The sequence below is a fragment of the Sapajus apella genome, unplaced genomic scaffold (assembly GCF_009761245.1).
Source record: "Sapajus apella isolate SASKATOON/1434 unplaced genomic scaffold, GSC_monkey_1.0 scaffold4, whole genome shotgun sequence".
Lineage (NCBI taxonomy): Eukaryota > Metazoa > Chordata > Mammalia > Primates > Cebidae > Sapajus > Sapajus apella.
The window spans coordinates 59,164,281-59,190,825 of NW_022436944.1; the positions used below are offsets into that span (position 1 = coordinate 59,164,281).

General features: G+C 42.4%; 1 protein-coding gene across 5 annotated transcripts in view; it reads left to right on the forward strand.

The window, feature by feature from the left end:
• MYRIP (myosin VIIA and Rab interacting protein) overlaps window positions 1–26,545 on the forward strand; it is a 425,307-nt gene that overhangs the window by 262,587 nt on the left and 136,175 nt on the right. Inside the window, exon 1 of one of the 5 annotated variants that reach the window (XM_032271186.1) lies at window positions 11,212–12,526. The exons of the other annotated variants lie outside the window; for them this stretch is intronic. The gene's annotated coding sequence lies outside the window, so the exon portion shown is untranslated. Of the gene's footprint in view, window positions 1–11,211; window positions 12,527–26,545 lie in introns of those variants that run through there. 5 annotated transcript variants of the gene reach the window in all.

Genomic DNA, 26,545 nt, shown 5'->3' on the forward strand with positions numbered 1-26,545 from the left:
GCTTATAATGTCCTCAAGAAGGAAGAAGAAAGGAAGGAAGGAATAAGTAGCAATGGAAAGAGTAAAAATATGGGTACATACGATAGACTATCTCTCTCCTCATGAGTTTTGTAAATCATATTTGGTGACTGAAATTATAACACCATGTGACATTCAAGACAATTGTATGGAAAATTGGGAAGGCAAAGGAACCTAAATGAAAATAAGGTGTCCATACTTCACTTAAAGTGGAAAAATGTGCACACAATAGACTGTGATAAGGGACAGATATATGTTATAATACCGAGAGCAACCACTACAAAAACCCTATGAGTAAATTAGGATGGGTCCCAAAACATGTGTAAGCCTCAGGAAGACAAGGAAGAGAGAAACAAAGGAATGAGAACCAGAAGAAACAGTAGCAAAAGAAACTGCTGAAGAATTTTCAAAATCTGGGAAAATTCTTACAAATTTTTGGAAAGTTCTACATCTTCTCAGCAGAGCCCCAGTCCAGACTCCATGACAATAATTTCTGACTGTCTGAAAAGTCCTCTCAAACCAGGTGTTCCAGAACTAGCCAGAAGGAATGGATATGATTCCATAAGTAACCTGAGCTACTCTTGGCAGCCACTTTAAAACATAGTTAAAGAACTTGCTTTTCCCTCTGTAGAGGCTGCCTTTGGAGATTTGGGAAGACTGTGGTACAGTGGGTTTCGCACTTTAGACAGGCTCCCCCAACACAGGAGGGGCCGTAGCTTAGCCTAGGACTCCAGGTGAGAGCCACTAGGGTGGATCTTTGTGCTCTGGGGCTGGTGCCAGGACACGCAGTGCGAGTTGGCTTCCCTGGCTGCTTAGACGCCTGCCTTCTGCCTCACACTCAGGACCTTTGGTGTTGCAGAAAGAATGTCAAACCTGTCCTCAGGATGCCAGGCTCAAATCCAGCTCAGCCCCTTACTAACTTTCTGCCTTCCAGTTCCACTGTCCATCAGAGATAATGCTGGTTCAGACAGATGCTAGGAGGAATAAATGAGGTACCTCGGTACCTATTGCAGGGGACTTCTGATGAATGGTGGGTGCTTCTGATTTCCAGATCTAGGTTCAGAGAAATGGTTTTGACAGCTGTGGCCCCCTACATTCCAGCAGGTAGTACATAGCAGCAAGTGGATCTCGGGATGGACATTGAAGCTGGTTGGCATTCAGAGCTCTGGGTTAGGAACAGGGAAAGCCAGCGCCATACCCTATGACCAAGACAATGCTGGGGGTGATTGCAGAATTCAAAATATGCCAGAAGCCATTATCAATTAACCCCTCTCATGCCATTGCTGTGTGGACGAACATATTACCACAGCAACTGTTGCTGGACATGCACAAAGATACGATTGTCCCCTTGGAGATAGGTCTCAAGAATAAGCGGGGCAAGTGACCCAGTGTGGCTATGATGAGGAGGTGGTATGGCTGAGTTAGTATGGATTCTGACACCAGCCCCAGCTGCCCATGGACAAAGCTCCAAAGCCGCACTTTCTCCTCAGTCAGATGAGTGTAACAGTCCCAGCCTCATACTGCTGTGGATGAGATTCAGTGAGAGGCACGTGCGAGGGGCTCAGTCCTGTGCCTGGACAGGACTCAGCACTGGCAGACGCTACCTATTGTGATTGCTGTCATTGTTATTGTTATCACTGGGAAGTGAGATGGGTGAGTAGATCAACAGAACAAAGAATACGTAACGCAATGTCTGCTTCAAGAAGGGAGCGTGTTATGAGAAACCAGGTTTTAGTTCTATTACAGAGGGCATTTGTCCAGTGGGAATGTGATAGGTTAAAAAGCCAAAGCAAGAGGGCTGGTCTGTGATCAGTGGCATGCTAGCCAACGTTTAACTCGCTCTCATGGGGAAAAGAAAGTTGTGATTTGTAGTGTTTGCCAATTTTCACAATGTAAATACTACTACCTTGTACATTGTTAAGCTTCCATCATGCCATTACTGAATGCAGAGTTGGGGAAAAATACACACAGAGAGTTCTCTGGATCCAGAACAAGCCTGCTTCAGCATACCACTGACTAGGGTGGAGCAGAGTGTTTCCAAGAAACGATAGGAAAATTCAGATTGGAAACTGTGCTAGGGATTATCACTTTTTCTATGACCAGCTGGCAGATGGGGATGCCTCTGCTGAGGCACAAAGATGCCTGTGCCTCACTACACTATTGTCTTGTGTTTGTCTGTAAGTGGGGACAGACAGGAAGCCCTATGCTATAAAAGGGAGGGGGATCAAGACCCAGCCACTGGGAAGGAGGCTGGCAGAAGTGCCAGGCTCTGTGCAGAAAAAGTTAGGCAGCCACAAAGAATGAGACCCAGGCCAAGGGCTGGTTGACCTGGGAGCCAATAAGCAAGCAGTGATGCTGTGGGAAGACAGCAGTGGTCCCCAAGGCTTTTGGCACCTGCTTTGATTGTCAGCAAGTAGGGGTAGGAGGGGAGGGGAGACATGTTGGAACTCATCAGTCTTTACTAGTCTGCAAAACTCAGACTTTTTTTCTCAGTTGTTCAGATGGTTGTGGTTCTTGGGAAACTGCACCTTGTTTTAGTCAGAACTGGCTCAGAACCTAGAGCAGGGCTGGAGCTCAGAACAGAAGCTGAAGGATCAGTCAACACAACTCTAAGGAACAGAGTTGGGGATCATTCAGTTACTGGAAAATCAGGAATCGAGCCAGTATCAGCTGGATGAATGAAGAAAAACTGGTGAACATTCAGGATATGTTAGGGTAACAATTCCTGGCTTTCCAGTAACTGAGTGAGTTAAAGACACAGCCCTGAACAAATGAGACTCCTACCCTTCAGAACATCAGATTCTAGTATGGGAGACCGAAAACTATCAGTCCCAACCCTACAGAGCTAGTGCTGGTGCTGGGAGGGTACCCGGCAGGCAGTGCAGAGGCCCTTGTGTATGTGAACCAGGAAACCAAGGCTGGTCTCTGTGACTGGAGCCTGTAGCTGGGAAGGAGTGTAGGGCCCAGCCCCAGAGGGCTTTCTGAGCCCTGGTAGTGGGTAGGATTATCTTGAGAACAAAGGATAGCCATTAGATGGTTTTGGCAGAGGCTGGCATGCTCAGATTCATGTTTTTTTGTTTTTTAGTTATACTTTAAGTACCAGGGTACATGTGCAGAATGTGCAGTTTTGTTACATAGGTATACACGTGCCATGGTGGTTTGCTGCATCCATCCCCCCATCATGTACATTAGGTATTTCTCCTGTTAGTCTTCCCCAATCCCCCCATCCCCTGCTATCCCTTCCTTAGCCCCCCAATCCCCAAGGGTGTTGAACAGTGAGAACACATGGACACAAGGAGATTCACATTTCTAGGACAATGGCTCTGGCTGCTGCATGGAGGCAGGAAGTCAGGAAGGAGGCCACCTAGTGATCCATGGCAGGGTATGAGGACTTGGACTTGGTGGTAACCAGAGGAATGGTAAGACACAGGCAGATCTGAGAGAGCTAGGCATGTGGAGGTGTAGGGGAGGGAGGAGTCAGGAGTGACTGCAGCTTGAGCACCTTCATAGATGCCAGTGTCATTCCCAGGGGGGCAGCCCCAGAAAGTAGTGGTTTGTAGGGTGGGTAATGCATGAGTGTGAGGGCCTGGGAGCCCTCTGCTGTACACCACATCTAGGAGTCTAGTTTTACTGCTATGTGACTACTCGCTTGTGCACAGGAGGTACTAGGTAACAGGAGGAAGTGTAGGATGGGGAAAGTAGGCATCTGACTGTCAGATTTATCCCAAACTGGGCTCTAAGTTATTAAGAAGCATTTAGTCTTTCCTTCTTAAGCACTTAAGTTTAAGAAGCATTTTTGCTTGCATTATGTTGTTTTAAACTTTCAACTATCCATTAGATGCGTGAAGCCATTATTTCAATTTTGTACCTGAAGAAATTGATGCCTACAGAGGTTGTTAGAACACCATCCTTTTTCACTTGCACCCCCTGAAGCCATCTGTAAGCTTGGTGGCTTTCCCTGTAGGTTCTTCCAGGCATGAGGCAGGAGAGTAATCACATAGCAGTGGAGTGGGATTCCTAGATACACTGTGCCTAAATGCTAGACGTGTTTATTGACTTTCTCTGAGGCTCAAAAAAATCAACTCAAATAAGAGCCAAAAACAAACAAAGGCGAAAAGGAGACATGAGGCTTTATAAAATGCTTTTCTGAGGTTTTCAGGAACATAATCATTATCATAAAGCTTTTATATGTTAGTTCCAAGGGAAGGGCCTCTCTCTGCTGGATGTTGCTGGCTTATAGTATAATGGCCTTGGTAATGGATCGTTCATGCAGAATTACATTTGCTTTTCTGAAAACCATTTACTATACATTTCTATTTTCTTCTTCAAAATTGTGTACACGACCTTTAGGCCAAGGTAAGTGTGGATATGCAAAAGCCAGTGAGTCTGTTTCAGTGGGAAAAGGTCAAGCAAAGTCACACCCTGCACTGCATATACCTCTACGAACAATGTAAAAGTGCTTCTCTCAATCCTTTTATTTTTGACCTTGGGAAAGTCTCTCTTATGAGTTATTATATCTAGTATGGTGTTACTGGATGCTGAAAAACACTCCATGAGTACTTGTTGCATTCTAAATATCATCAAGAATAACCAACATGTTCAGTTTTATTTCTGTTTAGACATTTTTCTTGCATGGTGACCTTTGAGACCTTGTGCAAAATCCCTCATCTTTCTGGGCCTCACCTGTGAAGATGTCAATGCTCCTGGAGCCCTGTGGCACATTCCTCAGAGGTCCAGGTGCTGGCTAGTGAGGAGCTGGACAGGTGCTCTGTGCTGAGATTCACCAGAGTTGTGAAGGGTATGATTGTGTTCAGGTATTTCCATGCCCTTGGAATTGGAAAGCATCGGGACTCCTTAAGATAGCTGGGGAAAAGAGGAAAGGAAGGGCCAGTGGAGGACTTTGCCTTTGCATATGACAACTGACCCATCTGGTGTGGGGTGTGAGGCTGAAGTCCTTGAAGGAACCCTCCCTCCTTTTTGGCCAGCTGGATTTTCACCCATCACCATTTCTGCTAAAGGATGGCTACTTAGCCTCCAAGGGCAAGTCAGCTGGAAGTATTACAGCATAGGGTTCAGTTTTAAGAAAGGAAACCCTAGCTCAGATGACCAGCTTCATTCATTTTTAACCAGTTGTCTGACAAACCTCCTGGCTTATGCATTTCTCTGCCAAGGGCTATTTTAGAATATCTTTCAGAAATAAAAAGCCAATAAAAGCTGACATTTTATGCCACATGTGTTTCTGTGCCTTCCTTCCCTCAGTAGTAGTGTCCTACTTCTACTTGGTGTATGTTTTCTGCATGGCTATCGAGGACATACAGTGTTGAGTTGTACTGTAGTATGGTGGGCTATGGAGCCTTAAGTAGACTGTCTCCTCCAACATGCAGGTGGAACAGAGATGAATCTTCAAGAAGCAGAGGATCCCTTTTCTTTCTTTCAGTCATGGTTTCTTGGGTGTGGACTTCTGGAGGTCCATATGTGTGCTTCCAGGTAAGCGAGCACATGTGGCACCTGCCATAGAAAGGCAGCAGCCCTCAGCAGGAAGCAGTCCTCTGCACATCAGAGAGCTGAGCCAGCCAAAGTCCCACTCTGTGTTCACCACTACTCTGTGGTTCTGGAGCCTCAATTACAGCCTTGGTCGGGCCCACTGACCTGTTCTCCTGGGGATATACCCACTGGACCACTTAGGGGGTCAACTATTAACTGAGAGGTTAGGGTAGAAGAGGGTCTGGCTATGACAAGGAGACCCACATTTTGGGCTTCCTGGCCAGATGCTTCACCTTTGTATAACCTTTCCTTATAGTATGAGCCAATTTTTTTAAATTAAAGAATATGGTGTTTTTCTGCAATAGTAAATTTAATGGTTATATGGCAAATCACAAACACCCCAGACCTCCTATTGTCTAATCAAAATCACTAAGCACATACTTTTGCAGACACTTGCTGAGTATATTCTTAGCTGGCCTGTATTTTATCTGAAATACTAGACAGGAATGATTTAATGAGTATTCGCATCATGGCAACAGGGTGTTTTGCTTGTCACTTCTAATTCTCGCATCTAATAATGCGTCTGATCTACCAATTAGACTGCAGGATTCTTGTCCAAGCTGCATCAGGGGCCGGGTGGGTTGACGGAGAATTCAAAGAAGATAAATGCTCTGTCTCAATTATCTCTTCCTCTTCCCAGAACCTCCCAGAAGGCGCATTTCTGTACTAAAATTGCCCAAAGAAGTCTTCATTTTCTACTCCCTGGTAATGGTGCCAAGTATTGAATTTGCATGGAAAGAGATGATATTGCAAAGAGACACATTAGAATACATTTCACAAGCTATAAATTGCTTGTCAGAAGCTCTGTAAGCCTTGAAATGGACTCTGTCCTGAAGTGTCTCTTCTGCAGTGTGTGTTTACCTTCTTTTTCCCCACCTGCCAGTCTGTGCTTGTTCTGAAGGCACAGAGCCCTTCTCACTGGATGACTGTGAAGGGAGGTACATCTGGAGCTCCAAGTCAGCCCTTGAGCTTTTGAAACTGCCACTAACTCTTAATTCAGAGACCCTGCCTAAAGTTTTTGCTGCTTGTTCATGGTCAACACCCTAAAGCCCCCAAGATGTCTCCCTGGCTGTTCTGCATGCTTCCTGGGCTCCCTCCCTTTTCCCTGATAACAACAGCAACTGCCAGGAAGGGCTGGGAAAGGTATTCACCCACACTGTAAGGAATAGCTATGCCTCCTTAAATCCCTCACCCCAGCCAGGCAGGCCCTTAAGCTGACGGATGGGCATTCAGGAGAAGTCCAGGGCTTTCCTCTGAGATGGTTTGGGCAGTGCTTGGGGCTGTCTAGGGTTCCTCTTTTAACATGTGGCTCAGGTTGGTCATCCACAGCCCTGTGAAGGGAAGGCAAAGGGTTTTAAAGTTACGGTGCACTTCCTGGGTGTCAAGTATATCGTATACATTAGCTCAACAAATCCCCATAAAGCCGGCAAGTTAGGCGTTGGCCTCTATTTACATGGTAGGAGATGAGCTGAGGGAAGTTTTTGCCTGCTCCAAGTTACACAGCTAATAAAGCACTGAGCTTGGATTTGAAACAGTTAATTTGGCTCTGAAATCCAAAATCTTTTCTACCATCTCACTCCAATTACCTGGGAACCTGAGGTTACTACCAACAACTTCCAGAAGCTAGTCTGTCTTGGGTGCTCCCATCACAGGAGTTTAGTCTGCTGATGGACTTCATGTTCCAGGTGCTCCAGAATCCTTTGGTACATCACAGATTTATACTCAGTAATGACTCTCTCCCAGAATCTCCCAGGGAGCTGAAGCCTAGGGCTGGTACCTCTGGCCCTGTTGTGCTGTTACCCCTCCCTATTAACCTCAGAAGGGAAGGCACCACATTCAAGATGCCAAAGAAGAGACCCAGAGCCAGCAAACAAGCATGGGGTTTTATTGGGGCTGTTTAGGATTCCTCCCAATTTCTCAGGGCCCTTCAGGGAAGACTGCCAGGTCTGGCACTGTAAACAGATCATGGCATCCTTCTTCCTTAAGCAAAGAGGGTGAGTCCACTTCTAGCTGCTGTCTTCACAGGTTTTGCTGCTCTGAGAACCCCCAGCTAATGTGTGACTGGCACATCCAGCTTAGGGTCAGACTTCCAGACACTCAGAGCCCACAAGCCTCGCCCTGAAAAGAAGGGCAGGACCCTAGGGAGGGTCCTGATCCTCTGTCTTCACACTCTGAGAAGCCAGCCTTGTTTTATAGGCAGTCGGAGGGCGGGGGCGGGGGAGAACTTCCCAAAGCCCCTATTGATGCTTCTCCAGGGAGCTCAGGGAGGTTTCTGAGAAATGTATGGGCGGGGCTGTGTGCACTTCTCCAGCCTCTACACAGCCACTGCACACGCAGAAGCCCCACATGCAGACGTGCACTCACACACAGCTGACACTCACCAACATTGCCATCTCTCTCTCCCTCAATTCTGCCCTTCCTCCCTCTCTCCAGTCTCCGTTTTTCACGCTGTATGCTCTCACACACATCTTTCCTGCATACTGCACAGATCCTCTTCTCTCCTCCTCCTTTCTCCCTCTGCTCTCTCCCACTTGTCCTCCCCTCCTTCTCTTTCTCCTGCCACCTCAGTGCCTTCCCTCTCCCCATCTTTTTTTCTCACACATACATCCCCGTTTCTGTAACATACACATCCATGATATAGCCACTCTCTCTCACACACACACACTCACCCTTCACACTCCATACCATAGCACTCCACCATCTCCCCCTCCCCCAGGCTCCGGCACCCACTCCCCCAACCCTGAGCTTTCCGACCATGTCTGTCTGCTGTTCCTTCACAAGTTGGCCTTCGTAGGTTTTCTCAGGCCACTCTACCTCTACATATACCCCAGATGGCAGTCAAATCCTAAACTGGTGTTCCATCCTCAGAGAGCAGTCTCGCGCTCTCACAGAGTGCCTCAGATGAGAGGGCTGTGGTCAAAAAAAGGGAGTGACCTGGGCACAGTCACACAGCCACTGCGAAAGCAGTGGGGATGAGACCCAGCTCTCTGGACCTGTAGGGCAATATTTTCTCGTGTCTCTCTTCTCACTTGAAGTGCATCTCACACGTCCTGAATCCTCACTGTGTAGCAGCAGAGGTGCTGTGAGGATAAAGTCAAATTCAGCATGTGACAAAGGTAGCCTCATAAATCAATGTAGGGACTTGTGTGTGCGGGTGATTTTGAGTGCATGAGTTTGACTCCCCGCAACCACAGCAAAATGACCAAAGAAGTAGATCATTTTTAATGGATCTGTTTCGGCTCTGGATACAGGAATGGCCGCCCCAGGCCAGAATTCCTGCATGATGTTATGCAGAGGACTCCGTGGAGGGATACCTGGACCAGCCCCAGGGGAGCTGCTATGAGAGCAGCCTAAGCAGTGGGGTCTAGCCTGGCAGATTCCCCAGGGAATCTCAGAGCAGCATGGATCACAATGTGGCATTGGGCAAAGGCATCAGCATCTTTGAAATAATGAAAACTTTCTTTACCAGGCAAAATAACAACTGTAAGAAAAATCTGGGCACTCTGAGATGTAGTTTGGCAAAGCTTGTGCTGTTTGGCAAAGCCCCTAGTTTACTGTTTGGGTGAAGCAAAACGCTCCGCCCGTGGGTCCTAACTCCTCGCCTTCTGCATCAGCTTGCCTGGCTATCAGCAGCCCTGCCAGCAACTCAGAAAAAGGCTCCTCTGTTGCCATGGAGGCTTTTGACTTCTTCAGTGAACACTAGGCATTGACTCACTGCCTTTTCAAATGAAACCAACCACGACTGAAAAAAGAGAAAAGCTTATGGGAATAGGAAATTAATTGCTTTTCTGTATAATAACTAAAATTATTGAGAGCCACCTCCTTTACTGTTTGAAGCACTCAGCTACCCTCACAACAACTCCATGAGGCAGATATACTTTACCCATTTTACAAAAGCAGAAACTAAGGAAAGAGAGATCAAGTAACTTGCCCATGATCTCACAGCAAGGAAGTCAGAGCCAGGATTCATATCCAAGTATGCTGGCTCCAGGGTTGGCATTCTTATCCTCTGAACTACAGTGCCCTCAAAAAGAGTTCAGAAGTCTGTGGGCTTTCCAAAGAGTGGGTTCTAAGGTGCTCAGTTGAATCTTGGTCAGGTTTTTAATTTTGTTAGGAAAAAAAAAAAAAAGCCCCCTCTCAAAGCAATTTATTCAAGCCTTCTCTTGGGAGATATTTCTGGCTATATACAGATGGAGTAGAGCTTTCTATTCAAAGCCCTAAAGTCCACCATGGTGGGTAATGTTAAAATTAAAACACCCCTTCCTCCACCCACACGCACGAGATCTTTGGCCAGGCTCCCACTCTGGAGGTGGGGATTGGGAACAAATGTGCACAATTTCCATTCCTGAGGAAGTGTCCCACAGGGTGATACCAGAGCTCAGCGTCTCCTGAGTGTCTCTGTAGGCAGAAATCTTCAGAGGCATGGAAATGCTGCAGAACCCATTTGGTCATCCTGTCCGTTCAAGCTATTTGGACACTGGAAGGGGTACTTGTGATCCCCCATTGACAAAATGGACAGCAGGGGTGGAAAATGAGCTCAGTGACTTAACGAGAATGAAGTGTTGCTACAGGAATTCAGATGAAAGAGTGTTAGAGACATCTGGTGTTCCTCATCTGCTCCTCTGTGTCAAAGCAACCCCGGATACTCTGATCCAGGTTTAGTACTACACTCCCATGTAAATCAGAGTCATTAGCACTTTCACCATCAAAATGAAAAGTCAAAATGGATTAGCAGCTTGGATGACCTATGTTGGGCCTCATCAGAGACCATTCCATGATTTCAACTTGTTCTTCAAGTCAAACAGCAATTGCAGCCTTTTTGATATTTATATTTAAGTAGGAGTGCATTAACATTGTGTTTTATTTGCTGAATATAAATTCCTTTAGTTTTTTTTAAGAATTAAGGCTATTGATTTTTGTCTGAAAAGGAATGAGGCATTCACCTTTTCCAAGTCTTCATGTATATCCTGCATATGTGGTGAGAACCCATTTGTAATGCAATACATTCCATAAAAGTGTGAGCAGAATTTTGCATGTGTGCATTTGTCTGGAAAAGAGGGACCGATTGGTAGCGGCTGTAGTTAGTTGGCAGTGGGCAAGAAAGGGCTGATTTTTTTTCTTCCCTCTTTAACACTCTCTGTTTATCTGCAGATCCCTTTCTAACTAAGTTCTACATAAACAGTGTTGCTCCGTAAGCAAAGTGCCCTGGGTCTGCATGAATATTCTGAATCATGCATGCATACTCACAGAGGAAAGCTAGTGCTGCCAACCTCTTCACAATAAAGGCATATGCTTATTCGTTCTGATTAAATGTTCTGTCCCTTCTCTTTCTCAATTTTTCTGATCAAATATTCTGTCCCCTTTTCTTCTGGATGTGTGTATCTCTCTGTCTCTCTCACTCTGTGTGTGTGTGTGTGTGTGTGTGTGTGTGTGTGTGTGTGTGTGTGTCTGTCTGTCTGTCTGTCTGTCTGTCTGTCTTAGATCAGAGGCAAAATGACCTATAGCAATATCTGGGATTATTATTGACATTTTACAATCATTTGCAAAAATACAAAACAAACATCTGTCTCCAGGCATATATTATAAAGAGAGAGAGAGAGAGAGAGAGAAAGAGAGAGAGAGAGAGAGAGTGTGTGTGTGTGTGTGTGTGTACATTTGATTAGGAATTTCAAGTCAAGATTTCATGTTTGTTTCATTCAGCATCAGAATGAAATTTTGTCTGAAAAATCTATCTGGTTTTGGATAGAAAACAGATTGGCACAGCTGAGAACTGGCATTTGGAACTGCACTAGACAATCAACCAGTTATTCCTGTACAACTTTCTTTCTGGTGACCACCTGATTTTGCCCTGCCTATGTAGAAGAGAGGGGGACCCACATCAGAAGAGGATGGGTGTTGCAGGAAGCACATTTCAAGAAAGTGCCTATGTTTACAAAAAGCTAATGTGTTTCTTCCTCTTTTGAGATAGTTTCTTCATGATTTAAGTGGTCTGAGAAAAACATTACACATATTAGTAATAGTACTTTGCAGATGAGAGGGCGCTAATATTTGAGCACTATAATATGCAAAACATTATAATCCGATGGAGTACCAGCATGATATCTTTAGGTCCTTTCAACAAATTTATGAAATCAGGGTGAAGGTGAGAATTATAACCATTAGAACAAATAAAGATATTGAGGTTCATAGAAGCAAAATAATTTGCCTGTGGTCATGGGGCTAGGAAGTGGTCACATACTCTCCATCACAGTACATGTTTATACGTGCACCGGAGTCAACATGAATGGGGCCAAACAGATATACACACACTCTCGAGCTTGTCTTATACCATGGGGAGTGCACCAATTTGCCCTGCCCAGAGAAAGATCCCCTGAAATTTCTCTTTCAATTGTTCCCTTCCGTCTGTCCAGTCTCTTGCTGCTCTTTGAAGCATGTTTGTGTTAAGAACATTTATCCAAAGCAAACCTCATAGTCTGTGACTGACAAGAAAGCACATGATAAAACCATGTCTTTGGTTTTTCCGTATCACAGGATCTTGAATTTACAAAGCAAGAAAGTGAAAAAAAAAAGTAAAAATTCATGTAATATTTCCCCTACATATTGTATTAAACTGGGCAGCTTTAAATGAGGTTTGGTGCCTCTCCCTCCCTGTTGCACATGTGTTGATGGGTTTTTCTCAGCGTGGTTGTCTGAGATTTCACAGCTCTCTGTCACCTCCCTTCTGAAGCTGGTAATAGAAACGAGCCGTTCCTTCACTCTGGTATTGCTTTTCACCCAGAACCCTGTGTCTTTTCCTAAGAAGACTACCTGGCTTATCCTCTGTCTTTGGGCTTTTCTGGCCATGAGGACATAGAGTAAAGATTTTGGAGCTCTATCCTCTGTGTCCTGGCATTTAATTATTTCTCAAGACATGTGAGCTAAATCTGAGTGGAAGAGCTTGGCAGAAAGAAAGCCATCGGTTACGGTAATTTTAATAATTAAGCAACGTTGACTTGTCCTTTATTTCAAAATTTGCTATTATTGATTAGGTACTATAATCTTTCATTATACATTGTCTGATTGTTTTCATTGATGTTTTGCAATAGAATTAAGTCAATTTTGTCCTATTTTATGCACTTTTTAGCATTTTGCTTATGAATATCTGTGCAAACATTAAGAAATAAATCATAAAGGAAGAACATTTTAAACCATTGGCTCTATTTCAACAATATAGGTGGAGAAAGTATTTCTCCTCTCTTATTGACTGCTTTACAAAAACAGGTAGAATTTTGTTCTTTTATTGATAAAACAGAAACCTGATGTGGTGAGGGTTGTAGCATGGCTGCCTTCACTGCAGATGTGCTATCTCTGAAGCTGGGGCTGAACTTCTTAGTTTATTCCAACAGGGAGGGGGAAAGTCATGGGTGAGCTTAAGAACATTGACTTACTTCAAGCTAACCCAACATACATGTTTTTTGAGCAGTAACTGATGAGACATATATGTTCTAGGAAATTTCACTGTGTAAGCTTGGATTTCACAAAGAGTCCACAGCATGATACTATACCCATTACCCAGGAGGGACATTACGAGATTTCTTAGGGTCCTGAAAGATCCAAGGACTTCATTCTTACTTACTTAGCTGTATTTTAATTCATGAATGTATAGACTTTAAAACATCAAATAATCCTTTTGATTTAGTGAAAAGAAAAAATAGCTCCTCACCCCATTCCACCCCATCTGTGCTACTTATACACCACTTTCAGCTTTTAGTTTCTTTCAATATCTACCTCCAAATTTCTAAGTAGTATTCTTAACCTTTTTGTTCTTAGAGTTTATACCTTTATTTTCTTCTATGAAAAGGTTTTGTTTTCAGTACCTCCATCCTCCTCAACATATTCACATCCCCCTTTCCTCCATTCTCCCAGTATATCTATAATGTAGTCTTTGTTACATCAGTTTTCAGTGTTTTATTATTATAAGCATAAAAGGCAGGTTTCTGCTGTTGCTGTTGAGTCAATCTGATATTTGATCCTTTGTATGTGGCTTTTTCCCCTCTTTGAAAGTTTCTAGGATTTTTCCTTTGGTCTCAATGTTATAAAATTTCACCAGTGTGCTTTCCTTTGGGTCTTTATTTCTGACACTGTATGTGAGCTCTTGGAGACCCATTTCATTCTGGATAGCTTTTCAGGCTTGAGAAACTTTCTTCAATTACATCTTTGATTATTTTATTTCTTCCATTTCTTTGTTTCTTCCGAGTGAAGATGCTAAACCTCCAAGATTAATTCTCTAGTTTTCATTTTTCATCTTTTTTCCTCTCTTTGTCCTGTTTTCTGGAAAATATCCTCAATTTTATCATCAATCCTATCAAGTGCTTAATTTACACAATAATTTTGATTTCTGAGAGTTATTTTTGTTTCTCTGTTCCCTTTACTATGTAATGCTGTTGCCTCATACCTGCAATATATTCTCTTAATATATTTTGAAGTTTTTTTCTTCTTTGACTGTGTTTATTCTGTTTGTTTTGGTATTTGTCTTCAACTATAGCGACTTTGCTCAAGAAGCCAATGACCCAGGACTGGCAGTTTATCTTTAAAAGTGGTGCACTGAAAGCTGATTTGGGGGTCAGTGGGCCTTAATAGAGCTTATTGACTGGTTGGCTTCAGCCTAGGATGATCTGGCTGGACTATTTACTGGGAGAACTGTCACCAAGCCTTTTTCTTTAGAGCTGGTTAGTTTCCCCAGAGAGGAATGCTCCAGTCTCCTACTGGGAATGTAGGTCTGCTAGTTCAGGGGCACCCAGTGACAGATGGGGTCCAAGGCCAAACCCAGTACTTACTTATATGTTTCCTGTGGGTGCCCCTGCCCTTGAATGTGCCTGAAGCCCTGGTCTCAGAGTCCCTTTTTGCTAGCCTTTCTAAGGAGTAAACCTCAAGTCTTCTGCTGAGATGAATGAGGGAAGTCTCCTGCCTAAACACAAAATAAAAGGTGACCTGGAGGCCAAATATTTCATCTACCTGCATTCTCACTTCCAAAGGTTACTGATGCTTATAATTCCTGAGCCTTGATGGGCCTCTGATATGTGAATCAGGCTCCCCACTGCAACATTAGGATTTAGCTTCTTCAGGGTGTTGAGTTATTGCTTATGCTTCACCTACTTTCCAGCTTCCCAGATGTTATTGCTGTGGCCCCATAGGAGTTTTGACTTTTGTATCTTATTTGTATTTTAATGAGATTTAGGAGAGAATATAGGTAAATGTGCAGGTTTAATTTGCCTTGTTCAAGTGGAAGCCCAATCCTTTACTCCTGGTTCCAGTGGTGGCATTTGGGCCAGATGAGGATGTCCCTGGGAAACTGCAACAACAATGTCAGGTTGTAGAAGTGATACAAGATGTGATTTCTCTCTAGCAGCCAAGAGGATTACCTCTGGCATCTCAGAGTTAGGCATGTACACCCTGGAGAAGGATGGTGCTGAGTGAGGCCTGATAGGGGATTCAGCAATGGATTGCAAACTTATTTTGACCCATATTAAGAAGTTCCATTTAACCTCACAATCGAAGAGGCAGATACCTACACACTCCTACAAATGAAACTATACAGAAGAGCAAAAGTTTGGCAAAACAGTACTAACCCCTTCTACGGGCTAAGCACTCAGGTGTTTCTATTTAAGTTGTTTGTGTGTTTTCAGTGATGGTCTTGACCCACTAATGTGTCACAAGCAGAAGACTGAAAATCAGTGTCACTTGAGGTGACATCCAGAAACCTGCAGTATATCACTATTGTCATCTTTCTGCTCTAAAACTTTGCAGGATTCTCCATCAACCTCTGAATATTACATTCAAGGCCTTCAGCATCTGGCTCCGACTTGCCTGTCAAAACACTTCCCACAATGTGCCCACCTGGTATATGTGGTATATGTGCTTTTCACAGCAGTGGTTGGCCTGCTTTCTGCCTTCCTCCCTGCCTGTACTTTAAGCTCACCAAGCCTTTTAAGATAGCATTTTCTCTGCCTGGGCACCCTTGCGCCACTGCCTGCCTCAAGAGAGTGCTACATACACTTTAAGACCCAAATGAAATGGCAGAACGCCTGTGAACTTTCTCTAATGTACACACTCAGAATCTTGGGAACCTTGGGGTCAGAAAGGGAGTGAATGTTTTTCGTTTGTATTGTGAAGATAAACTCTGGCCACAGAAGAACAGGTGGTAAATTAGGAAAACACCAAAGAGAAAATTTTGATATAAAATTGGGTTATTAATTGGCAGGAATTATCTAGTAACTTTTCCTACAGAGCAATGTTTTTATGTAAAAATAATTTCTAGAATGTTTATAGCATGCCATCATAATATATGGTAAAGATATACTTTAAGCCTTACTAAGCAATACCCTATTATTAGATATATAATTTTATAACTACTTTTATGACTCACTATGAAGAACTACTTTGTGCACATCTTTGTATATAAGTCTAAATACCTGTAAGTACTTTGATTGGATTCTTGATGCATACCACCAAGTCTCTCTCCTGAAAGAAAAGATCAGTTCAAACCCCATGTGCAGGAGAATGCCTGTTGGGCTACATAGTGGCCACTTCTAGGTATTGTCATTTTTTAAATACCATGTCTGCGGTAGTTTTAAATTTTAGTAAGATAATATATCTTAATGTTTATTTTATGGTTCCTACTTTTAGTGTCATGCTTAGAAAGAACTTCCAGAAACTCAAAACATAAACCATTTTTTGCTAGAATTTAAAGTCACCCCAAATAATATTCTCCATTTTCTCAATGAGATGATGAACAAAAGTAGAATTCTTATGTCCATCTTTGATACCTAAACTTTTAGAGGTATAGGTGGAATAATCAATGTCTACTAATATAGTGACAGGCACACTTCTAAAGTCATTCATTATGTATAGTCATATATTAATTGAAAACTGTTGTCATTTTTCTTTTCTCATTTCATGAACCAGTTTTACTCAAACTCTTGGTTTGTATCTTCAGTGTCAACATTCTCATCATCATCAGACCCACTCTGAGTCATGTAACACAGTTTTCCTGGCACAGCAGGTGCATTTCCGTCTGAGTTATTTTTAATCTACACGTACATAATTCTGTCAGTGAGATTTTTAATCCAAGTCACAAATAGATGATCTTATAACATTAGTTTCTAAACTTGTCTTGAATGCGTATATTGTTCTTGATAATAAGACAACTTATACTGTGCTTTATTTTTACATTGTTATATTTACTAAAGATATATTTGCACAGTGCTTAAGGAGTCACTTGTTTTTAAAAAAAAAAAAAAAAAGTCTTTCAACTTTTTCACATTTTCTTTTTCTTCTCTTTTTTTCATCCCTCTTCTCTCAGCCCCACCCCATTGCCCAAAACCATTTTAACTCTTTCACTGATTTTCATGACAACATTTTCCTCTATGTAGGTGCAAGATGTATATCTATATAGGTTGCCTGTATTGCTCCTTGCTAATTATTTAGTTTTAGGCATTATCTGTTATACAAGAATTTAGCCTCTTCCACCTCATCCTCCCTCACTTCCCATTCCCATACCTTTCAGTAAAGCCACATTTACATTATTATATCTGTGTAAATGCTATTATGTCTATATAAATGCTTCCCGGCTGAGCCAGCTACTAAATTGTGGTTAATATTTTTCTGCCTTAAAGTAAAATTTTTAAGTTGTTAAATAAGTCCATTCTTGCATTGCTATAAAGAAATACCTGAGACTGGGTAATTGATAAAGAAAAGAGATTTAATTGGCTCATGGTTCTGCAGGCTGTACAGGAAATATGGTGGCATCTGCTTCTGGGGAGGCCTCAGGGAGCTTTTACTCATGGGAAGGCAAAGCTGGAGTAGGCATCTTATTTGGCAAGAGCAGGACTAAGAGAGAAGAGGTGCCACACACTTGTAAACAACCAGATCTTGTGAGAACTCACCCACTATACAGTACTGTATTAGTCCATTCTCACACTGCTGTAAAGAAATACCCAAGACTGGGTAATTTATAAAGGAAAGAGATTTAATTGACTCACAGTTCTACATGGCTGGGGAGACCTTAGGAAACTTACAATCATGGTGGAAGGCAAAGGGGAAGCAAGGACCTTCACATGGCAGCAGAGAGAGACCAGTGAGGTGTCAAGGGGCAAGAGCCCTTTATAAAACCATCAGATTTTGTGAGAACTCACTATCACAAGAACAGCATGGGGGAAACTGCCTCCATGATCCAATCACCTCCCACCAGGTCTCTCCCTAGGCACGTGGGGATTATGGGGATTACAATTCAAGATGAGATTTGGGTGGGGACACAGCCAAGCCATATCAAGTACCAAGGGGAATGATACTAAACCATTTATGAGAACTTTACCCCATGATCCAGTCACCTCCCACCAGGCCCCACCTCCAGTTCTGGGGATTACAGCTGAACATGAGATTTGGGTGGGGACACAGATCCAAACTATATCACATACCAAAGAGTATATAATATGTATTTGTATAGCTTAAGTAACAATAATAAAGTGAATATCCAGGTTAACAAAACAATCTTAACACAGACACATCCCCCTTCCCTTCCTCAGGCTCCCAAGACCAGTCTCACCTACATGTGAAAAGAATACAAAATTGCAGGAAACTCAACAGCATAATTAGATTTGTTATTTCTTCTTGGACAGAAGAGTTATTTAAGAATAATTTTTGTTTTGTGGGATACGGAGATCTGATGTGCAAGTCGTTTGAATTTGTATGTTTATGTGTTTGTTAATAATGCCAACTTCTGTACAGTCAGAGAATTTTGCCTAAATAGTATTTTTTGTTTGTTTGTTTATGGCTGCTGGGATGTGATTCATTTTTCTAAATATTTCTTGCATATTTGGGAGAAAATGTGCCCTTTCTGTTTCAGAGGTACTGAATTTTATACATTCTTTCATAGGTATTTCAATCAAGCTAACAGTATCCACTTTCTTTCTGTGCTTATTTAAAATTGTGTGTTTGGTCCATTGAGGAGTGAGAGAGCTTTTAAAGTCCCCCACTATGTTTTTTTTAAATTTATCTTTGTTTTTCAAACAGATGTTATTATATATGTAAATTTAGTTATTCAGCCTATTATATTTTCAAATTTATATTATTCCTTTTTATCACTGGAAACATAATCATCCATGTTATTTAATGGATTTTTCCTGAATCTTGTTTTGTCTGATTTGCCCTCCTTTTTTCTTTGTGTCCACTTGATGCTCTCTGGCCTTGTTTTCATTTTTAATTTTCTCTATGACTTTTTTGATATGCTCTTATCAACAGCATATAATTGGATATTGACTTCACTATTTTTCAAGCATCTGTCTATTAAATAGAAGCTAAATCTATTGACATATAAGATGATAATTGATATGTTTACCACTCTCTATGTGCTTTATCCATAGATTATGCTACTGTTGCAACCTGTGCACTCAACTTTTTAAAAACTTGAATGGTGAGGGCAGCCAATTGTGATGCCTACATATTGCCCTATTCATAAGTTCTGCAAATAGTTATTGAAGACCTGCTGGGGACCAGGCACCAGGCCAGGCACTGGGGCTATAACAGAGAACATGACAGTCTCTGTCTTGTAAGTAGGGCCAGCTTCATGGATTGCAGTCACTTGATGGCCTTGAGTGTGGTTTAATACTCTGCTGTTGTTGTCTTGAGACTCTAATTTTCAACAAGGGACCCTGAATTTAATTTTTCACTGGGCCCTATAAATTATGCTACTGGTCTTGCCATAAAGTTATATAAAAGACAGAAAACAGGAAATTTCAATATGGCCTAATAAATACCTTAATAGGAATCAGCAGTGGAGACTATGAGAGCATAGAGGGGGCTGATCTTGGAGGTCTTATTGACACAGCTCAGCACTAGACTGAATCAGATAAGGAGTAGGAGTTGGGCTGGCTGAAAGAGGGAAGCAGAAGAAACAGCAGGTGTAAGGCCTGTGGTCTTTAGACCTAATGATGTCTCTGGCCAGAGCAAAAATTATAGGTATCCCTCAACAAAGCTAACTGAAAGCATCAAGGCCAGTAGAATTACAATCCAAAGTAATGTTATGGGCAAGGATCAAAAAAACATTCCAGATATCTGTACAAGATGCTAAACTGACTGCCTTTTAAGTCATGCTGACAAGCTCCTTCCAGAATTGACAGATACTTTATACAAGGTCTAATGCCAAGATGATGGGAGATGAGGCTAAGGGAGAGACACAAATTACAGACTCAGAAGGGAATGCCACCACAAAACTTCTGCCATTATCCCAAGTTAATGGGGAGTCATCTTTCTAAAATGCAAAACCAATTGCATCAGTGTCCCACATTTGAGAATGGCCATTCTGACGTTAGCATAGAGAGAGAGAGGCTGGGTAAGCAGGCTAATTAGAAACCTTTTTGTAGTGATCCAAGTGTTAGCAAAGGATATGAAGTGTTAGCAGAGGACATGAAGTCGTAGCATAGTTTCAGCCAACATGCAGGAGAGAAAAGCTGCAGCACTGAGTTTTGAGTAGCAGTGTTGGTGAGAAAGAAAGAAAGGGCGAGTCAAAGATGGCAGTCACTGAAGTGCAGGATGAAGGACTACAACCGGCTTGTGTGAAAAAAGTTTATAATTTGAGGCACATTGTGTGGGAGCTGGGAGACAGAAGTGGGAGTATCCAATGAGCAGGGCTGATGGGGTCTTTAGGGGTCTTGCAGAGAAGAGATGTCAGCTGGCACCACAGGCATGACCCTGGGGTCACTCTACTCGTATTGTGCAAGTGCAGATATGCAGGTCTGGGAGTGCTGATATTCAACAGATGGGCAGAGGAAGAGGAGTCTTTACAAAAGGCTGAAATGGAGAAGGAACAGTGAGGGACAGAAGGGAAACCAGCATTATGGAAGTCAGTGTATTGTGGCAGCCAAAGGAAGAAGCACACTTCAGAAACAACGAGGAGGTTAAACACCTAAAACTGTGGGCTGAAACAACAAAGAAACTAAGACCAGCAAAGCGACCCTTTGATTTAGAAGGTCTTGGGAAGAGCAATTTCAGAAGATTGAACACTGGATTATTGAAGGAGGGAGTGCGAAGTGCAGAAGTTAAAGTTGCAATTGTGAGCAATAAGATTGTCCTGGTTTCTGCAGTCCATGCTTTGACTTGCTGCCCTGGAGAGACTGCCAATTCCTAGAGATAGTAAATGGCTCACATATGGGTATGCCTTTCAAATGCAAACCAACGTGTGCAGCGCCCACACCCCACCACTTTCTCCATGGAGCACTCACATTCAAGGCCATTGTTCCCTTGCCCTAATCACCCCAGGGCCGGATACCAGATAGTTAGAGACAACCCCTTTACCCCAGAGCCTACTGAAATTATTCAAACTAAGTCAATTTCCTCTTTCTCATCTGTTCCTTCCCATTGAAACCACAATAAAGGTTATTACCCACTTTTTCCCCTCACTCTGTCTCTTGACCAACGCTGGTGCTTCCCCCTGTGGCCCTGTGTGGCACAGTATGGCCCTTTCTCTTGGGATCTGTGAGTAATGAACTATCTTTTCAATAGCAATCATATTCCTATCTATTGGCCTCACCACACCTGAATAATAATCAAACCTACACCTTAAAGCAAGAGGGAAATATAGTGAGTGAGAGAGGATTGAGGCTTTTGTATGATCATTTTTAACTGATGAGAGAGAGACTTAGTCAAGTTCATGATGATGAGAAGGTGCCAGTTGAGAGGGTGGAGTCAACAATGTAAGACAGAGGGGGAGGAATTTGGGGCAAAATCCTGTAGAGATGGGAACAGATGAGCCCAGAGCCATCGCCTTTCAAGGAGGAGGCAGAGCTGGACACAGTGGTTCACTCCTGTAATCCCAGCTTCTCAGGAGGCTGAGGCAGAAGCATTGTTTGAGGCCAGGAGTTTGAGAAGGAGAAGGCAGGCTCGGGCTAGGGAAGGTCGCTGTTGGGAGGCATATGCTCCCAAATAAGCAGAGGAGGCCCCATTTCAAAATAAACTCTGTGTCCTTCTTCTTGGCACTACTGCTAAGCCAGACCATGATCCCTAACCTCCCTCCTCTATAGTCTCATAGACTCTTCTGAACCAGCCAGTCATGACCACTGCACACTCCCCTAGGACTTGATCTGAGCCGTGCATTTGACACTGATAAATTTTGCTGTGAGTTGTCTTTATCGATGATGAAATGCTACAAGGAGGTAGTCTTAGTCATGCCCCTGCTGTCTTAGCTGTGTCCCCAGTGCCCAGCATTGAGTTGAACAGGACACACAGTTCCTGCCTATGGAGCTCCTGCAGGAGTAGCGAGCAGGTATGTGTAGGGACAAAGGGCAACTATAAGTGCAACTGGAACTGACTGCCTGATGCCCACTGACTGCCTGAACTGACTGCATGGGCCTCAGAGCCTGTTACCTCATTCCTTACCTACTTCTGTCCACCAGTGGGCCTTTTGGAACAAGGCCCTGCCACACTCACTGGGAATAGAGCCTCAGCCAGGAACGGAGAGGGAGAAGGCCCTGAGAAGCCAGGGAATTTTTACTTTGAAAAGCTCTTTTATCTGTGGCTGTGTCCTTGGAAAGGGCACATTTGCATTCATTTGCAGGTTACCTTGCTCAGAAGCAAGCCTGTTTTTATGAATATAATAAAAAGCATTGCCCTTGTAGAAAAAATGGCCTTTCCAGCCTATGAAGAAATGTTCAATTTAAAGCAAGTCTAGTTTAGAGGCAAGAGGCCACGACTAAAAGAAGTAACTTCAGAGGATCAGTTATGTGAATAAGAAAAATCAAGACTAAAAGTAATGTTGATTTCTAACCTCAAAGATGCTCAAGACACTTGAGGTTGGAGAGGAATGGGTGACTCTGTTTAACCTGCTCAGCCTGCTGCAGCTGAGGTCAGAAGCCAGTGCATGCGTGGGGATACAACATTTCCCTTCCCAGACACCTGAGGCTTCTCCTGCCAACCACAGGAGGCCTGGGCACCCTGTGTCCTCTGAACCCTCTCAACAGCCCCTCTTTTCACAGACCCACATACATGTCCAAGGCTGGGACATGGTATCAGCTTCCTTTATCGTTCTGCAGCTTCATTGCATCAACACAGGCCACTGCTGTCCTCCCTTCCTGACTTCCCTATTCTAATCTCAGCTTCAGTTCTCTCTCTGTAATTATTCTCAAGTAACCACAAATGTCTTTATCTTACTCTGCAGTTCATGAAGGGGTGTGTGTGTGTGTGTGTGCGCGCGCGTGCACACGTGTAGTGTACTTATCTAGTTTTGAATACAAACAGATCAATTGTGCATCTTAATTTCCAGATAGATATTTTTGATACTTCTAACAAAGAGAATACCCAGGATATTGAGTCAAAGCATGGAAAACCTTCAGTCTGATACCTGAGAATGGCAAAGTTAGAACCCAGTGTTCCCTAGAAGGCAGTTCTTTGCACTTAGGTTGCAGAGTTCCTAGGACATTGCTGGTGGTCAGAGCCATAGAACAGCCCCCTCCTCATCATTACCTGCTCAGGATGGTTCACAAGAAGGGAAGGAGGAAGTTGTTTAGCCTAACGGCTGCCTACATGATTTTCTGGTAGCTTTGAGACCAGATCATCTGTAGACAAGTTAATTTCCCTAGAGTAGAAAACAAAATCCCATCTCTTGATCAGCTTCTTCAACAAATGGTACTTGAAAAATGTTTAAAATGCATTAAACTCCAAAAAGCAATTCTGCTTGACTCAGAGATGGGATCTTCTTTATGTTCACCTAGAAACTGTACAGACTAAACCTTTACAATCTCAGGGGAAAACAAGATTAAAGATCCATATTTCTAGTATATCCACACAAGGTTTTGTGATATAAAAGAAATTGTAGAGTTGATGGGTGGGGGCAGTATGTTGATGGGACTGTTGAATCATGAAGGATGTTGAAGGTGGCCAGGGACTGTGGACAGTGCAGGAGTCCCAGGGGTTTTCTAAGGTCTTCCCAGGCCTGGCTTGTGGGCTCCAAGTCCCTAGTCCACACCTCCATAGGATGGTTCAGCTTTTATCTGACATATTGGAGTTCCCTGTAGATTTCATATAAAGGACATTTGGGGAAAAAATAAAGTTACCCAATTATGTGGTACATTAAGTAATTGACTAATTACTATGTTAAAAAGGCAGGCAGATAGTTTTTGTTTCCAGGAGTTGAAGAGAAAGTATACTATGATGAAAGTGAGCCCTAGGCTGGCAACTAGCGGATTTCCTGGCCTTGCTAACTGGTTGTATGTACATGAATTAACCACTTTCCCTATCTGATTAGGCTTGGTGATACCAAAGGTTCCTTCCTGATCTAAAACTCTGTGATTTCTGTATGCTTGTTACTTATTATTAAGTGTTGATGGCCTCATTCACAGACTAGGGAGGTGAGGGTTTAAGAGATTTAAGGTCCTCAGATGAGCTGGGCATTGGATGGCTGAGTTGTTCCCTGTGGTGCTTCTTTGCACCCTGGGTTCTTAACACAGTCTGGACTAGAGATGGAAAAGCTGGAATCCATCTGCATTGGTCCCACCACATTTATGCCAGCCCGGATTTCATATGTTTCAGATCAGCCTCAAGTGAAAGGAAGGATTTTAGTGGATTAAGGCTGGAATACACACACATATACCCATAGAATTCTATAGGAATAGAGAATATCTCATGGGAGGGGTAGGGGCTGGAGGAGTGAAGAAGAGCAAAGGCAGGGAACAGGGGAAGGAGAGAGAAAGAAGAAAGGAGGAAGGAACAAATGAGCAGACACATTGGCCCTAACAGTGTTTGACTCACACTGGTCCTCAGTAAATGTGAGAACTATGGAAGGAATGTATTATTGAACTGAGCCAATCCTCAATCAGCAAATTCTAATTTCTACTCTAGTAGCAGCAAACTAAGAATGGATTTAGCCCATCACTTCCTAAAGCTGATAGGAGCCATTACCAGCCCACTGCATTTTTGAGCAGTTCTAATATTTCATCAAGTTCCAGGCATTAGTGAGCCTGAAATCCCATGATCCAAGGTCACTGTGGCAGTGTGGAAACTCAGAGAAGTCACAGATGTCAGAGGAGAGGGTAGACATACTGGCACATTCATCCCTCCCAGGTCCAAACTTTAGTGCCTCCATAAGGATTTTTCATCTAGTAAAGTAAATGCTAGAAATGTGAACCAGGCTGACGGTCAGAAAGTTCAGTGTGGTAAACAGGCTGCCCTTTCCGTTTCTGAGCAGGTAGCCTCACGATCCACAGGCCACTTTTGTGACTATTGTATAAGCCTGAGAGCAGATGTTTTCCTCTGAAATCAAGTATTAGTAGCCACCATATCAGACACTGTATTAAAATATATTATAAAACTCAGTCATTAAAACAGTTTGGTTCTGATGCAAGAATGGGCCTTCAGAACAATGGAAAAAAAAAGAAAGTTTTTTAAAAAGACCTCAATCTATGGGGAGATTTAGTAAATGAAGTAACATCTCAGAGCCATCTGGGATAGTTACTTAATAAATAATGCTGAGACAACTGGTTACCCATTTGGAAACAATAAAGTTAAATCCCAGTTTATATTAAAATAAATTCAAGATGGCCCAAAGATTAAAATGTTAAAAAGTAAAAATATGAAAGTATTAGAAGAATATATAGGAGAATTTACTTTTATAATCTTATTGTGGAAGCAGCCTTTCTAGGAAACACATAAAGCCCACAAAACTTAAAGAAAAAAATAGTGATCATTTTGACAACATAAAACATAATTTTCTGCAACACAAATTATAGTCATTCACCACATAACAACATTTCAGTGAACAACGTACTGCATATACAACAGTAGTACTATAGTAATATCATTTCTACTGTACCTTGTCTATGCCTGGATATGTTTAGGTACATAAACATTGTGTTACAGTTGCCTACAGTATTCACTATAGTAACATGCTTCTTAGGTTTGGAGCCTAGGAGCAGTCGGTCATACCGTGTAGCCTAGGTGTTGAGGTAGGCTACGCCATCTAGGTTTGTGTAGGTACATTCTATGATGTTCACACAATGACAAAATTATCTAACAATGCATTTCTCATAATGTACCTTCATTATTTAGTGATAATGACTGTATATCGTAGCTAACATCAAAAGACAAATAGTAAAATAAAAGCGGGCGGCATTTACAATCTTACAAATATGGGCTGGCATGTTTATCACAAAGTACTAGTTTCCTTGTTAAAAATTTTCATAAATCAATGGCAACAAGCCAAGAAAGAAAAAAGGAGCAAAGTTCAGAGAAAAAGAAACCTCTGAAAAGATGTTTAAGTTCCCTACTAAGTAAATGCAAATTAAAAGAACAAAGTATTAAATTTTTTCAGATTAGCCAACATCAGGAGCTTTGGTAGTTCTGTGTTAACAGGAAGGAGGAAGCAGTGCTTGAATGTGCTTTCAGTGGGATGTAAAACAATACAGCTCCTTGCTTGGGAAGACCATTTAGCAATAGCTATCAAAATTACAAATGCACCTGACCTTTGAGCTAATCATTTGATTTCTAGAAATACATGATATAGAAATGCACACGTGCCTAAAAATATTAATTCCAATATTGTTTGTAATAACAAAATAGGAAACTCTCTAGTGTCTTTCATTTAGTAGCATGAATAAACTGTGATACATTCCCATAGTAGAATATTCTATAGTGAGGGAAAAAAGAATGAAGTATTTCTGTATGTCTGTTAGGAAGTATCAATATGACAATATATCTATGGTTAAAAATTTGAGAAATATTCAAGAAAAAGTTGCTCCTGGTATAGGATTGGTCATCTAAAAAAGACAAATGTCTCATTCCTACTCTCTGTATGTCTGTATTACATTATTAGTTTAAAATAAAATTAGTATTTTAACTAAGTGTATTAGTTTGTTCTCATGCTGCTATGAAGAAATACCTGGGAACTGGGTAAGTTATAAAGAAAAAAGGTTTAATTGGTTCACTGTTCCACATGGCTGGCGAGGCCTCAGAAAACTTA